The sequence below is a fragment of the Cupressus sempervirens genome, chromosome 1, assembly GCF_028749045.1.
Source record: "Cupressus sempervirens isolate cs-2001-9-10 chromosome 1, ASM2874904v1, whole genome shotgun sequence".
NCBI classification, from domain to species: Eukaryota; Viridiplantae; Streptophyta; class Pinopsida; order Cupressales; family Cupressaceae; genus Cupressus; species Cupressus sempervirens.
Genome location: NC_143118.1, coordinates 888507167 through 888520830, shown reverse-complemented (window position 1 = coordinate 888520830; position 13664 = coordinate 888507167). Strand labels below are relative to the sequence as shown.

The 13664-nt window shown below is 44.7% G+C and overlaps 1 protein-coding gene across 3 annotated transcripts in view; it reads left to right on the top strand.

The window, feature by feature from the left end:
- Nucleotides 1–13664, top strand: part of LOC149580700 (plant UBX domain-containing protein 10-like) — a 40945-nt gene that overhangs the window by 24443 nt on the left and 2838 nt on the right. The window lies entirely within an intron of this gene.

Sequence of the window (13664 nt, the reverse complement as noted above, 5' to 3'; positions counted from 1 at the left end):
AAGCATAATGTATGTCTGGCATATGCGAATATAATTCTGCTATTCTATTCCATTGTCTGTTTGTGTTGATTTCTTTACCAGTACGGTAAACATTTGGCGCCGTTGCCTTATGAATCTGAAAGGTGGGAGGAATGAAGATTAATGCCAAATCAGCTTAACAAAGATCGAAATAAAGTCAAGGAAAAAGATGGAACCTGTACTGCGCAAGAGAATTTAATTCTGGCACAGCAAGCCAAACGCCGACGGAGATTTCAGAAGATTGCCGACGGAAACCGGAGCGCCGAAGAATTGTTGGAGGAGACTCGGCAGCAGGTGGAATTGGTGGAAGAAGCACGGGAGGAGTTCTTGAATTTGTGTTCGCCGAGGGAGGAAAATTCAGATGGAAGAGCATCAACTCGCACGGCTCGCAGTGCCGAGGGAGCACGAGCGTGGAGTGACCTCTTCGTCCGGGATAGACTTCCGCGGGAAACAACTTCAGAAGATCTGTCTTCTTCACCAAGGTTTGCAGTTGTCGACACCTCCGGTGTGGGAGTGTAGACCGCTGGTGTGGGAGTTCAGACCGCCGGTGTGGGAGTTCAGATTGCTGGTGTGGGAGTGTCGACCGCTGGTGTGGGAGTGCAGACCTCCAGTGTTGTGATGGTGGGACCCAAAGCAAAGCTGCCGAAGTTTGAAGGCGATGGTACCGCCGACCCCATCCGACATTGTAAGACATGTGAGACGATTTGGCAGGCAAATGGAATCACAGATGCCAACGAATGTGTCAAGCAATTTCCGGCAACCCTACGGGGTGTGGCGATTGATTGGTTTTTGGATACAGATCCACAAAAGCTGAATACCTGGGATAACATTAAAAAGGAGTTCTTGGCGGAATTTAAACTTTTGCGGGATGATAATGAAATCGTAGCAGAGATTTTCAATACCAAACAGGGGAAGCACGAAACTTTCCGCGTCTATGCCAGGAGATTAAAAGACTTAATAAACAAAATGGAAAGCAACCCGACGGACGAATTGCAGAAAAGATGGTTCATGGACGGCCTACGATCGAAATTGCGGAGGAAAATGAAAATTGTGCCACCGTCATCATATGTGGACGCGTATAACAGAGCATTGGACCTTGAAAGTGAGCAGAAAACAAAGAAGAAGAAAACTAGCTCCTCTGATTCTATTGACGAGCCTGCCGGAGATGATATCAGCGACGACGAAGGTAGCAGCAAGAAGGTTCGTGCCCTACAAAAGGATATGGTTCGCATGATGAAGGAGTTTAAAAACATGCAGAAGGAGCCAAAAGGCAGTGAACTGTGGTGCACGGAGTGTAAGACCGACGGTCATACTAAAGGATCCTGTCCAAAGAATTAATTTTGTGACATCTGTCAGATCATGGGACATTCGACAAAAGACTGCCCCTTTAACATGAAGGCAAGAGGATCTCCGTAGGTGCTTCTCACATAGGAGGCTTCCCCGTCGGGTAGTAGCGGAAACACAAATACGGCCGGTGCTACATCCGGAGGATACAGGAATAATTGGCGTGGACAGAATAATAACAACAACAATAACAATACCAATACGAGCAGAAGCCGAATCCAGTACGATGCAAACGAACGGCCGATCATTCAGTGCCACGCATGTAACTTGTGGGGGCATTTTGCGTGGGAGTGTCCAACGGCGAATACACCTCAACTATTATGCCGATGGTGCGGACCCGGCGATCACGACGACTCAAAGTGTCCAAAATTCGGAGTGAACTTGATCACAGTCTAAGCAGATGAGGAAGAAGTCCTGGCAATTACACGGCAACAAGCAAAAGAGTACCCGGACCCCACTGAAGAAAAGAGGAAATTTGCGGAAGCACGGGTAGAGGTTGGAAAAGTATCCCAAGCAGTAACACCTCCGGACACCGCCGGCACTTCAGCGAGGAATTTCGCAGAACAAAACATAGTACGACAAATTTTGCAAACGGAGGTGCAAGTAAAGGTAAGTGATTTGCTTCTCACCATGCCTCAACTTCGATCTGCTCTTTCAAATATGGCAGGAGAATCAAGTCAAGGGAAGGAAAAGTCACCGGGAGAACCAAGTCGAGGGAAGGAAAAGGAAATTGCTGTAGGAGGAGAAGATCAGATGTTGCTGGCGCTGACATCCAGACGACACCTTGCAGTCGTCAAGATGGGGATCCTTGGACATGTTCTCACAGACACAATAGTTGACGGAGGGTCCGGCGTAAATGTATTGCCAGAAGAAACCTGGAGGAAACTTGGACAGCCGACATTGTGGCCTCCGAGATTTCAGCTGCTGACCGCCGATCAACATGGCATTAAACCATTGGGTATTCTCATGGCACAGCTGGTAACCATTGGCACTTAGCCATTCCTGATGGATTTCGTGGTGATTTCGTTGAAGAGGAAAGGCTATGATGCCATCCTGGGCCTCGACATGACTGGAAGAAGAACACCTTATCACTGGAAAGCAAAGGCCGCCGATTCGTCATTGATCTGCATACCCAAATAGTAGGGGAAGAGGCCCTGTCGTCAGATTCTGAGGGAGAGGAGGATGAAGGTAGACAAGGGATGGAACCAGACCAGGAAGGCGTCCTCCAATTGGACGGGGGATCAACGGATGACGACTTGGATTCCGTCAACGGTCTCTACCATTGGCAAATGGAGGACTATGAATTATTTCACAGCTGCAATGTTTTGTCGATTGAGAACGAATATTCGAAGGAGTTTAGTGAAGTAAAGGAGGGGGAGGCACTGTTGGATGTTACACCCGCCCATGCATTCAGTGAAGGGGAGACAATCAAGTATAACGAAGCTACGCTACAAACGATGAATTTGGGGGACGAGGCAGAGCCGAAGAACATACTAGTCAGAGATAATTGGGATCCAGTACTCAAGGTCGCAGCATTCAAGATATTTATGGACTACAAGGATGTGTTTGCATGGACATACAAGGACCTCAGGGGAGTACCACCAGAATTGTGTGTGCACCGCATCCTATTGGTGGAGGGAGCTGTACCTGTACGAAAGTGACCCTACAGGATGAACAAGGACTATGCGGCACAGGTTACGGAGGAGATCAACCGGATGCTGGAAGCTGGCATTATCTTAAAGGTACAGACCAGCGAATGAGTGTCGCCGATAGTCATCTCATTGAAGAAGGATACTACTCAGATCCGTATATGCGTCGATTTCAGATGCCTGAATGCAGTAACGATCAAGGACCCTTTTCCAATTCCATTCACAGATAGCATTCTGGAGGAGGTTGTGGGACATGAAATTTACTTCTTTATGGACGGGTTCTCCGGATACAATTAGATTTCTATAGCGGAGGAGGATAAGCTGAAGACAACGTTTGTCGTCGAAGATGGGGTCTACGCGTACAACCGGATGCCATTTGGGTTGTGTAACGCGTCGGCCACATTCCAACGGATTATACTGCATATATTCGATAGGATGTCCGTGGGAAACTTCAAAGCCTTCTTGGATGATTGGTCAATATTTAGCACGGAGGACGGACACCTGGCAACACTTGGTGAATGTATGGAGAGATGTCGCAGAGCTCGGCTAGCATTGAATCCCAAGAAGTGCAGTTTCATGGTTCTACACGGGAGACTGCTCGGACACATTTTCTGTAAGGAAGGGTTAAAGATGGATCCCGACAAGTGAGAGTCATTCTTGAAATGCAGCCATCTACTAATGTGATGGAGGTAAAATCTTTTCTCGGGCATATAGGTTATTACAGCAGATTTATTAAAAATTTTGCCAAGGTGTCCCAACCATTAGATAAGTTAACTTGCAAGGAAGAATCATTTAGATGGGATAAAGAGCAGGACGAGGCATTTGAAGGGCTAAAGGTACGACTAGCTACAACACCCATCCTGGCATATCTGGACTGGAATAAAGAGTTTCATGTTCATGTGGATGCCTCGAACTATGCGATCGGCGCGACCCTAGCACAGATAGGTAATCACGGACTGGATCATCCAATATACTTTGCCAACTAGTTGCTATCCAAGGCCAAGCAGAACTACAGCACGACTGAAAGAGAAGTGTTGGGAATGGTCTATGTTGTGCAAAAATTCCGTCATTATTTGCTTGCTACATTGTTTGTGTTCTATGTTGATCACTAGGCCCTGTTGTACATGATTAATAAACCTGTCATCCAAGGGAGGATCAGCAGATGGCTACTCCTGTTGCAGGAATTCACTTTCAAAATCATTGTCCGGCTAGGAAAGAAGCATGTCAGTGTCGACCACCTATCGCGGATCAAAATAGGGGAACCAGCGGAGGGTGTGAATGATGACTTCCTTGACGCGCAGTTGTTTCAGATTGGGGTACTGCTAGAATGGTACAGGAGTATTGGCGAGTAACTGTCAATAGGACAGTTTCCCACGGGGATGTCACCGAATGATAGGCGCAAGTTGATAATCAGGAGTCACACATTTCAATTGATCAATGGATTGCTCTACAAAATGGGGCTGGATCATATTCTTCGGCGGTGTGTGTTGGAAGAGGAGATACTGTAGGTGTTGAAAGAAGCATGAGGGTCTCGCGGGAGGACACATGGGGCCCGACACCATTGCACGGAAGATATTGCTGGTAGGTCTCTGGTGGCCGACGGTATACAATGGCGTGTGGGAATGGGTCGTCAGATGTGACACTTGCCAACGGGCCGAGAAGCCGCTGAAGAGAGATTTCATGCCACTTCACCCCTCACACGTGCAGGAACTTTTTGAGAGATGGGGATTAGATTTCATTGGCCCACTGAGGGTGAGCAAGACTCGACGGTGCCGGTACATCATTGTTGCAACGGAGTACCTGACCAAGTGGGTGGAGGCAAGTGCGTTACCAGATAACTCGGCCGTCAGCATTGCGAAATTTATTTATGAACAGATTATTACCAGGTATGGAATTCTGTTACAATTAACAAGTGATAGGGGCGGTCATTTTGTTAATCATGTTATTTGACTGCTCACCACTCAGTTTAAGATTTATCATTCACTGTCGAGTCCATACTATCCAAGAGCAAATGGACAGGCGGAGGCCACCAATAAAATCCTAGTATCCATCATCTACAAATCCTGCGCGGTTGAAGGTGCTGATTGGGAGGAAAACTTACTTGCTGCCCTGTGGGCTTACCGCACGACGTACAAGGTGATGACAGGGCACACACCATTCCAATTAATGTTTGGACAGGAAGCAGTAGTCCCAGTAGAATTCATGATCCCGAGTCTCCGAATAGCATTGGAAAACAAGTTGGATGATGACAAAAGCTTACAAGAGCTGTTAAATAATTTGAATAAGCTGGAGGAGAAACGGTTGTTGGCACAGTGGGCAACGGAAGTGGTACAGAACAGACACAAGGTTTGGTATGATAAGCATCTGAAACGTAGCAGATTCTAGCCGGGACAATTAGTATTGAAGTATGATGGCCGTAATGAAATCAAGCCGGGAAAATTCAAGGTGCGGTGGGTTGGACCATACCAGATCCGGGAGGTTGGTGACAATGGAGCAATTAAACTGGCAACCTTGGACGGATAGGAGATGGCTCAGTCAGTTAACGGATCTAAATTGAAAATATATTGCGCAAGAAGGATGTCGTCGCTCAGTACTCACATGAATCCTCCGTTGTCATCAATAAAGGACTGTGAGGCGACGCCACCAACTGAAAGTACCTCTGATATTTAATTTTGAAAAAAAAAAAAAAAAAAATTTAAAAAAAAAATTAAAAAATTAAAAAATATTAATTATAAAAAAAAAAAAAAAGGGACCCTGCGGGCAGTTTGTCCGTGGGTGGAAGGCCCCGTGGGCAGCCTGTCCGCGGGTGAAAAAAGGCCCCGTGGGCAGTCTGTCCGCGGGTGTAAGAAAGGCCCGCAGGCAGTCTATCCGCGGGTGCAAAAGGAAGGAAAGGCCCGCGGTTAAAAACAAAAAAAAAAAAGATCGTTGAGAGCATTTAAAGTTTCCCTCCAATCCCTTTGCACTGCGACAAAAAATGTTCGCCAGACTTCAAACTCCCTCCTGCACCCGGTCGCGCCGAACTTCTCTATGGGGCAATTCCTTCCTCCAGCCGTTCGTGCCAGACTTCTCCGTGGGGAAACAGAGACAAATAAAACAAGAAGTGTGCTTTTTCTGCCATTCGCTGCCAAAAGGAAATTGAATTGTGTAGGGGTAGCAGTTCTCAACAGGAGGAGCAAAGAAGTTTGCCGGCTAAGAGATCGCTCAAGACGACAAGACGGATATGCAGCACCAGCACCATTCTTTCCAACTGAGTTGAATCTACCATATTTGAAGCAGTCGTAGACCCAATCACACAGAACCATTTCATCTTATGCCTGTAATTTTCGGTGGCACAATAAAATCTTCATTCAACGCAAGCACTTTTACCGGCGGTTGGAGGTTCTGATATTGCATGTCAAGATAGTATCGTTGTTGTAGGGAGGAAATTCATAGGAGGAGACGTTTTGATTGTTTTCACTGCCCAAGAATTGCCTAAGTTTCTTATCTGAGTCGGACTCCTCCAGTGGTTATCTGCTACCGTAACGGTTCGTGGGAAAGGTGACTTCGACACATCCATAGTGAGATTTTTTGTAACGGATGGAGGAAACAAATATAAGGAGAAATAAGCCATTTTTGCATGGAGTAAGCAGGCAAGTGGAAGCCGTGGAAGAGTCAGTTGGCAGCCAATATGGAAAAGAATTCAAGGGTTTTGGCATCGGGGATTCGAGTTGTAGGCCCCTCCGATTCCAGTAGCAAGAAACAAAGACCAAGGAGGAACTCACTTATCTCACCGTTCAGTTTGAGAGTCTTAGTGGGAGCGAATGCCGGAAGTGGTGGCAAGAGACCCCGGAGGCAGACCAGATTAAACAGAGCACAGGTGCATTGGGCCATCCAGCTTCCCATCTTTTCTATCCGGTTGTTCGAATCAATATTGCGCACCATGATAAAGACATATAGCTCCCGGAGTAGAACAAGTACATTCCTGTACAAGAAGCAGCAGATGATGGTGTCCTTTAAACCTAGAGATTTCACTAGGGTTTTTGGCATCCCTAGCTCCGACAAGAGGAAAGTGGAAATCAAGAACCATAAACTCTCACGGGAATGGAAGGAGCATTGGATAGATCTAGTGTGTCGGGATCTTACACCCATCGAGAGGGAGGCAGCGGTTCAGGAGACAAAGTCTAGAGGGCTTTGCAGGGACTTTATTCGGGAGGGTCACTAGCGGTGTATCATGGACGTTATCAAGAGCAGGTTGATAGGCGCCACTCGAGCTTTGGATATAGCATTGCCGCAGATTGTGTTTATGAATGGTATTATGCAAGGAGTGATATATGATTGGGCCTCAGTGCTTGCCGACAGGATGGAGGAATTCATGACGCTTCAACATCGAACATTTTTTATGTCGCACCATGCCATCGGGTTGTTTCTGGAGGCTGCAGCTAGCCAGATTCCACTGGATGGTTTTGAGGCTCCTCCAAGGGGCAAGTTGGCAGACGGGGAACCTCCCATATTCTATTGGCGACACTTGGATACAGGAGGATCGGCAGCAGGCCACAAGAAAGTACTCCGCAGACTGGCTGCTTCCAGAGAGACAGATAGCGGACGGGAGGGCACTTTGATGAGTGACGGGGTTGAGTCCGTGGAAGAAGAGGTCAGCACATCGGCGGAAGTTAACGGTGAGGCAGCGGGTAGTGGACCCACATTCTTTACCCCTCCTCAGTTGTCAACTTCGGTGCACTTGACTACCTTTTCGACAGTCATTCCGCCGTTTGGTCAGCGCCATGCCCCGGTCCTTATGACTCCTCCAGCGGAGGCAGATGTCCCACGGACAATGACGGAGATGGTCCCACAGATAGCAACAGATGTTGTCCCGCGGATAGTTGCCGAGATATTGCCGACGGCTGTAGCGGAGGTGATTCCAGTTGTACCAACAGATGTCACCGTCGCAGTCTCACAGAAGGCACAGTTGCCATCGCTGGAGCCTGAGCCGCAGGTTCGGTTGGAGGTCATTGATTGTGATGCAGTTGTCACTGTTTCATCATCTTTTTTAGCAGAGGCCGAGTCAGCCCAGCCAGTACCGGAGGAGAACATGGAGCTCGCACAGTCAGACCAACCGGAGGTGATGGATAGAGCTAGTGTGTTTTTGAGGCAGCAGTTTCAACTCACTCCGGCCAAGCAGGGTCCATCCATTCAGTCTCCTAGGCATTCAGGAACATCACCAGCAATAGCAGAGCCTCAGCTTCAGGAGGGAATGCCACATGCCGTGGTTGCGACAATAGCAAAGAAGGCGGCACCGGATGTGGGCATGGCTCCCGCTAATGAGGAGGGGAACAGTGATGCGGAATGGTCATTGGAGGACTTCGCCAAGGAGGATTATGGGTCGGATGAGGATAGGTGTTGGGATTACCTCAGGACTATGAAGTCTGCGTTGAAGAAGGGACACGATGTGGCAATTCAAGCCCTGACTCGGCGGAGGGAGTGGCATTTGATCAGAGCATATGTCCGTAGGATCTGTCCTCGACGATTTCAGACTTGTTTTTTAGACCAGGGCTAGCCGGCAGTGGAGACAGCTGAGATGTTTGCAGATTGGGCTACTGAGCCGGAGTTGGGACCTAGTGACACCCCTATGATGAAGCTGGCACATGAGATTGTGGGATTGTACAAGGATGTTTATTATGGTCGTCGGCATGCGGAGGCAGACAGGGTTGCAGCAGAGAGATCATTGGCAGCTGAGAGTGAGGCTAGACAGAAGCTAGCCGCCGACTTGGTCGACTAGCAGGCAGCATGGGCCGCAGAGCAGGCCACACTCTTGGCAGATATGACAGCAGCGGTGCAGGAGAGGGATGTGGCTAGGCAAGGTACAGAGGCGGCGGTCCAAGATAAGGATGCGGCTGAGCACGAGATGCAGTCAGCTAGGAGGCAGGCTATGGATGCTGCGCTTCTTCTAAAGGAGGCGGTCGAGGTTAATTCTCAGATTCAGACAGATCTCCGCATCAGGACAGAGCAGGTGTATGAGTTATGTCGCCAGCAGCACACTTCTGGGACGCCCCCTTCTCTCTAGTATTTCTTCTGTGGTCTGTAAGTTGTCTCCTAATTTTGTTAGTCGTCAGGAGACGACTGTTTTTATTTTTGGGGGGGGGTGGTGTCAGCCGACTGGATGGTTCTGTAGCCGACTGGGTGTTTCTGTAGCCGACGGATTGACTGTTGGCGGTGTTTGTATTTTGTAGCCGACGGGTAAATAGTTTGTAGCGGATGTAATGTTGTGGTCGACGGACTCCTTCGGGAAGGTTCGGCAGTAGTATTTATATCCCGTCTGGGATCATTGTAAAGCATCATCATCTACTAGTATGGATATTATGAAGCATAATGTATGTCTGGCATATGCGAATATAATTCTGCTATTCTGTTCCATTGTCTGTTTGTGTTGATTTCTTTACTAGTACGGTAAACAATAGCTTTCAATTATGGTAATTAGAATACCCTTACTCATTTTCATCATCTTTGCATGGCTTTGAAATTAGATAAGTGCCTTTGAGACCATTGGCATTTTGGTTTGATTTGGATGGGTGTACAACTTCTTCTTAATCAATTTTGAACCTTATTTGCATCTTTGAAAGTGCAAGGAAATAGGTGGAGCTTGGTGTTTGAGTGGTACGGTCCAACAAACACCATGTTTGAAGGATGTATAGATATTGAAATTTTTTAAATAGATATTCAAAGGCAATGGTTCGAGGATTTTAATGTTTGAATGAAGTATAATCGCTGGGGGGAAAGTAGGTGATTGGGGGTCAGAATGTAAGTAGGCTAGATGAATAGGGAAAAGGAATAATTTGTGGGCTCAAGAAGGAAGAATGGTGTGATAGTGGGAACTTAGAGGTTAGGTTCGTTGCTAACAATTTTCAATTGGTATGTTTGCATTAAGATTTCTGAAGGTTCAAGGGAGAAAAGGCTACAGGGATTGAGAGAGTGGAGATTAGGATGCTCTTCATGCAATTTTGTAAGAGGTAAGATGGTTGGGAGTACCTTGAAGTTTTGTGGAGGTGAAGCTTGAAATGAGGTGAAGAGTGGGGTTTAATGAAATCAAATTCCTTATACTACTTGGGTGAGATAAGTGAAAGGTTTGTGGATTTGCAAACATCTTTCCAAGGGAGAGTAGTGATTGAGACTTTTGGATACTCAATGCCATAATGTTGAGGGAAAGGAAATCTTGAAAGCTTGTCGATTGTGGGGTTTGGGGTACCATGATATATTTTCCTTCAAGGAGGATGGTAGGGAAAAATTCTTTACCATATGGTATAGCGAAGATTGGGGCTGAACGAATAGGATTTGGGAATGCAAGTGGACATTGGGATTTGGACATTGGTCATACCCCTTGCACAATGCAAAGTTTAAGTGGATCCATGAAGGCTTGCAATCGAGCTAGTAGAAAGTAAGTGGCAATTGAGGATTGGGGGAACAGGAAAATAGGGGCAACAAAAATGAGGAAAATTCAAAAAAGAAACTTGAAACCCAGCAGGATATAGAAAAGAGGAAACATGGAGGTGTGAGGAATTAGGGATGGAAGGAAAAGGATGACAACAAGATATACCCTAAAACAACAATAGGTAAGAAAAAAAAGAGGTATCAAGGTTAAGGAAATCCCAAAACATCACCCAAGGTTGGAAATCAACTCAATTCTTGTTGACTTGCTATTGGCTTCTTATTCTTGTTAACTTGGTATTCATGTTCTTTCTTTGTTACCCTAGTCATGATCATGCTTTGACTTTTAAGTCCTCGTTGGAGTTATATGTATCACCTTATTGCAATGTGAGTGTCCTTCCTATTATGGTTTAAGATTGATTTTTTTTGCGAAAATAGTGAGATAGCAATGGAGTCAGAAGCAACAACTACCAGTTCATTTGATGTTGCATTGTCCTTGGGTTGATGCTTATGTGCGCATCTTGTAGAATAATATTGAACTCTTGTCAACTCAATTGGCAATATTTGATTGTATCACTCAGCCTCTTCACTTCATGGTGACAAGTGTGGACTCCACTTCCACTCCTCCAATGCATGATGGATTTATCTTTTCTAATGAAAACTCTAATGTGGTTTTAATGTTGGATAATATTTTATATGGTAGCATAAAGATGACATTTTTTATTGCATCATTGAGACTTTGCATCACATTTTTGGTAGTGGATCACACATTCATATTTGCAATGAATGAGGGGAAGTAAAGGTAGAATTGGTGCAGGGCACCTAGGTGACATGATAGGTCATCTAACAAAATAGAAGGAGGCTCAAGATGAAAGGCATGGGGTGATGATCCACCTCACTTAATATGTTGGTTTATGTTTGTTTGTAATAGGGATGATCCTTTTGTTTGGTCAAGGAATTTAAGGTGCATATATAAACCTAAGTTCACTTAGTCCTAAGGATCTTGCATTTTGGTTATTTTAGCTAATAAAATGACTCTTGGTGTGTTTTATGAGTCATTACAGCCTATTAGGATCCTAAGAGTTGCAAATGTCCAAGTTGTTAAGTTCTAGGAGGCAATAGTTGAAAAATTGCTTTTTGCAACAATTATTGCTGACAACTTTTTGTCAACAACTCGTCTTGTAACTGTTCCAACCATCCAAAAAATCGATTAGAATGATGTATTTAGATCCTAACACCCTCAACTAAAAAGTTACAACTCATCTTGTAACTGTTCCAACCATCCAAAAAATCGGTTAGAATGATGTATTTAGATCCTAACACCCTCAAGGAAGTCAGAGGTGTGATGTGGTGTACGTTCAAGCAATTTTGCACAAGGAATACACAGATTTTCTTAAGTATTTATTGGTTGTACGAAACTATATGGATGGGGAGATTGAATCTAGTTGCATGAATAAGTCTCTAAGTCCTAGTCCCATTGCATTTGATTTCATCCTGATAGGTTAAGTTTGGAGCAAGTTATAGTGATTTTACTGTAAGTGGGTCAGCAAACACTGAAATTGAGGGTTTCAATGAAGATGTGGCCCTAACCTGCAATTCCACGGTTGGTTTTTGACAGCCTTCTGGAATTTGCAAGGTTAGGGTATGTACTTTAAGATTCCTAAGTGGTGAATTTTGCTCAGAGGATCTAAGGGTCCTATGAACATGCCCTAGGCTGAATATTTGCATGTATTCAGTCAAGAAATTGAGGAATTTGAGAGGGCTTGAAATGAGGCCATAGAACTTAGTGAGCGGTCATTCCTTGGTGAAATAAGTTAGGTAAGACCTTTTGCACCAATAGTCCAGACCTAAGTACCCATCCTTGTTCATTTCCAAGTGTTCCATTCTTAATTTGGCCAATTAGGCCTGTGAGGCTTGTGTAGGTTCAGGGGTGTTGGAGTAGGTTGCAAAGTTGGTATTTTTGGGATTGATGTAACTTCCAAAAGGGTATCTGAAACCCTAGTTTGTTAGCCAAGCTCTGTGGGAAAATATCAAGTTACTGTCCTAAAACCAGTAAAAAGGGTACAAGGAGAATTAGGCCTCTTAAGAGCAATTTTGCATAGTTAAAGTTGGGGAAGCCAAATTTTAGTAGAAATCTAATCCTTGAGTGTCCCTTGGAATGTTCCAAGTGTTGGTTTGGTCCAAGGAACAGATTTAAGACCATTTCCTAGTTTGAGCCCATTTTCCCATTGTGATCCCTAGAATCACTAAGAGGGAAAGTTGTCTTGGAAGGTGGAAGATTTGGATAGAAGCTTGTGATTGTTTGGTAGGTTGTTATAAGGAGTCATTGTGGGCTCTAGAAGAGTTGATAAGGTAGGGTTACCTTGAAGGTTTAGAAGATTGTGGTTTCACTAAGCTTTTGTTGTGATCACTCTGCATCAAAAATGGTGAGGAAAATTACCGTGATATGATTGAGTCACATGTTATCCACTTGGCTAATTGCCTGACACCTTAATGGATGTAGCATTCAAATGCAATAGTTTTCCACAATCCAAAATTGATAGTGATTGCTTCTGGCTGCGATTGTTTATTAGTTTTTGCATCAAAAAATTAAAACTAATACACAATCGCAGCCAGAAATAATCTCTATCAAATGCAGCATTCCTATGCCAAAATGTGACTTGTTTCTCCAATAGTGTGAGGTTTAAAGTTAAAAGCATAATTTGATGCTTGGCATGTATTTTCCATTTCTAGGGCTCTTCACATTGTAGTTTTTAAAAGGATGCACTCTATTTGATGTGGTAATGTGTGATAGCCATCAGTTGTATTGACCGAATAAGATCAATGGGTAGCATTCAAATAGATTTCACCTCAAACCTTCATTCAATTTGGGAATCCCCATAACTATTGGTGATCAATGTTGGTCCCACAATGGTTGAATCATATCTTGTCCCACATAAAAGCAACGTATAAGTATGAAGTTGAACATAGGTACTTGCAATGTATTCTTAAGGAGGTGGTGACTCAGCTTCTGATAGTTATTGAGACCCAAAATGTGTCTATAAAAGGTTATGAATGTTGGTGTATAGTCATGATTAGGTGGCAAGTTCGAGAGTTAAGAAGGATATTTCTCCTTTATATTCACTTTATTCCTAATGAAAATACATAAATATTTATTTGTGGTTGCAATTTTCTTCCATGTTTTGTTTCCATTTTGCCTAGTTTCTTAGCTAATATATACATGATATTATAATCTTTTCTAGTGCTGAAAGAAAA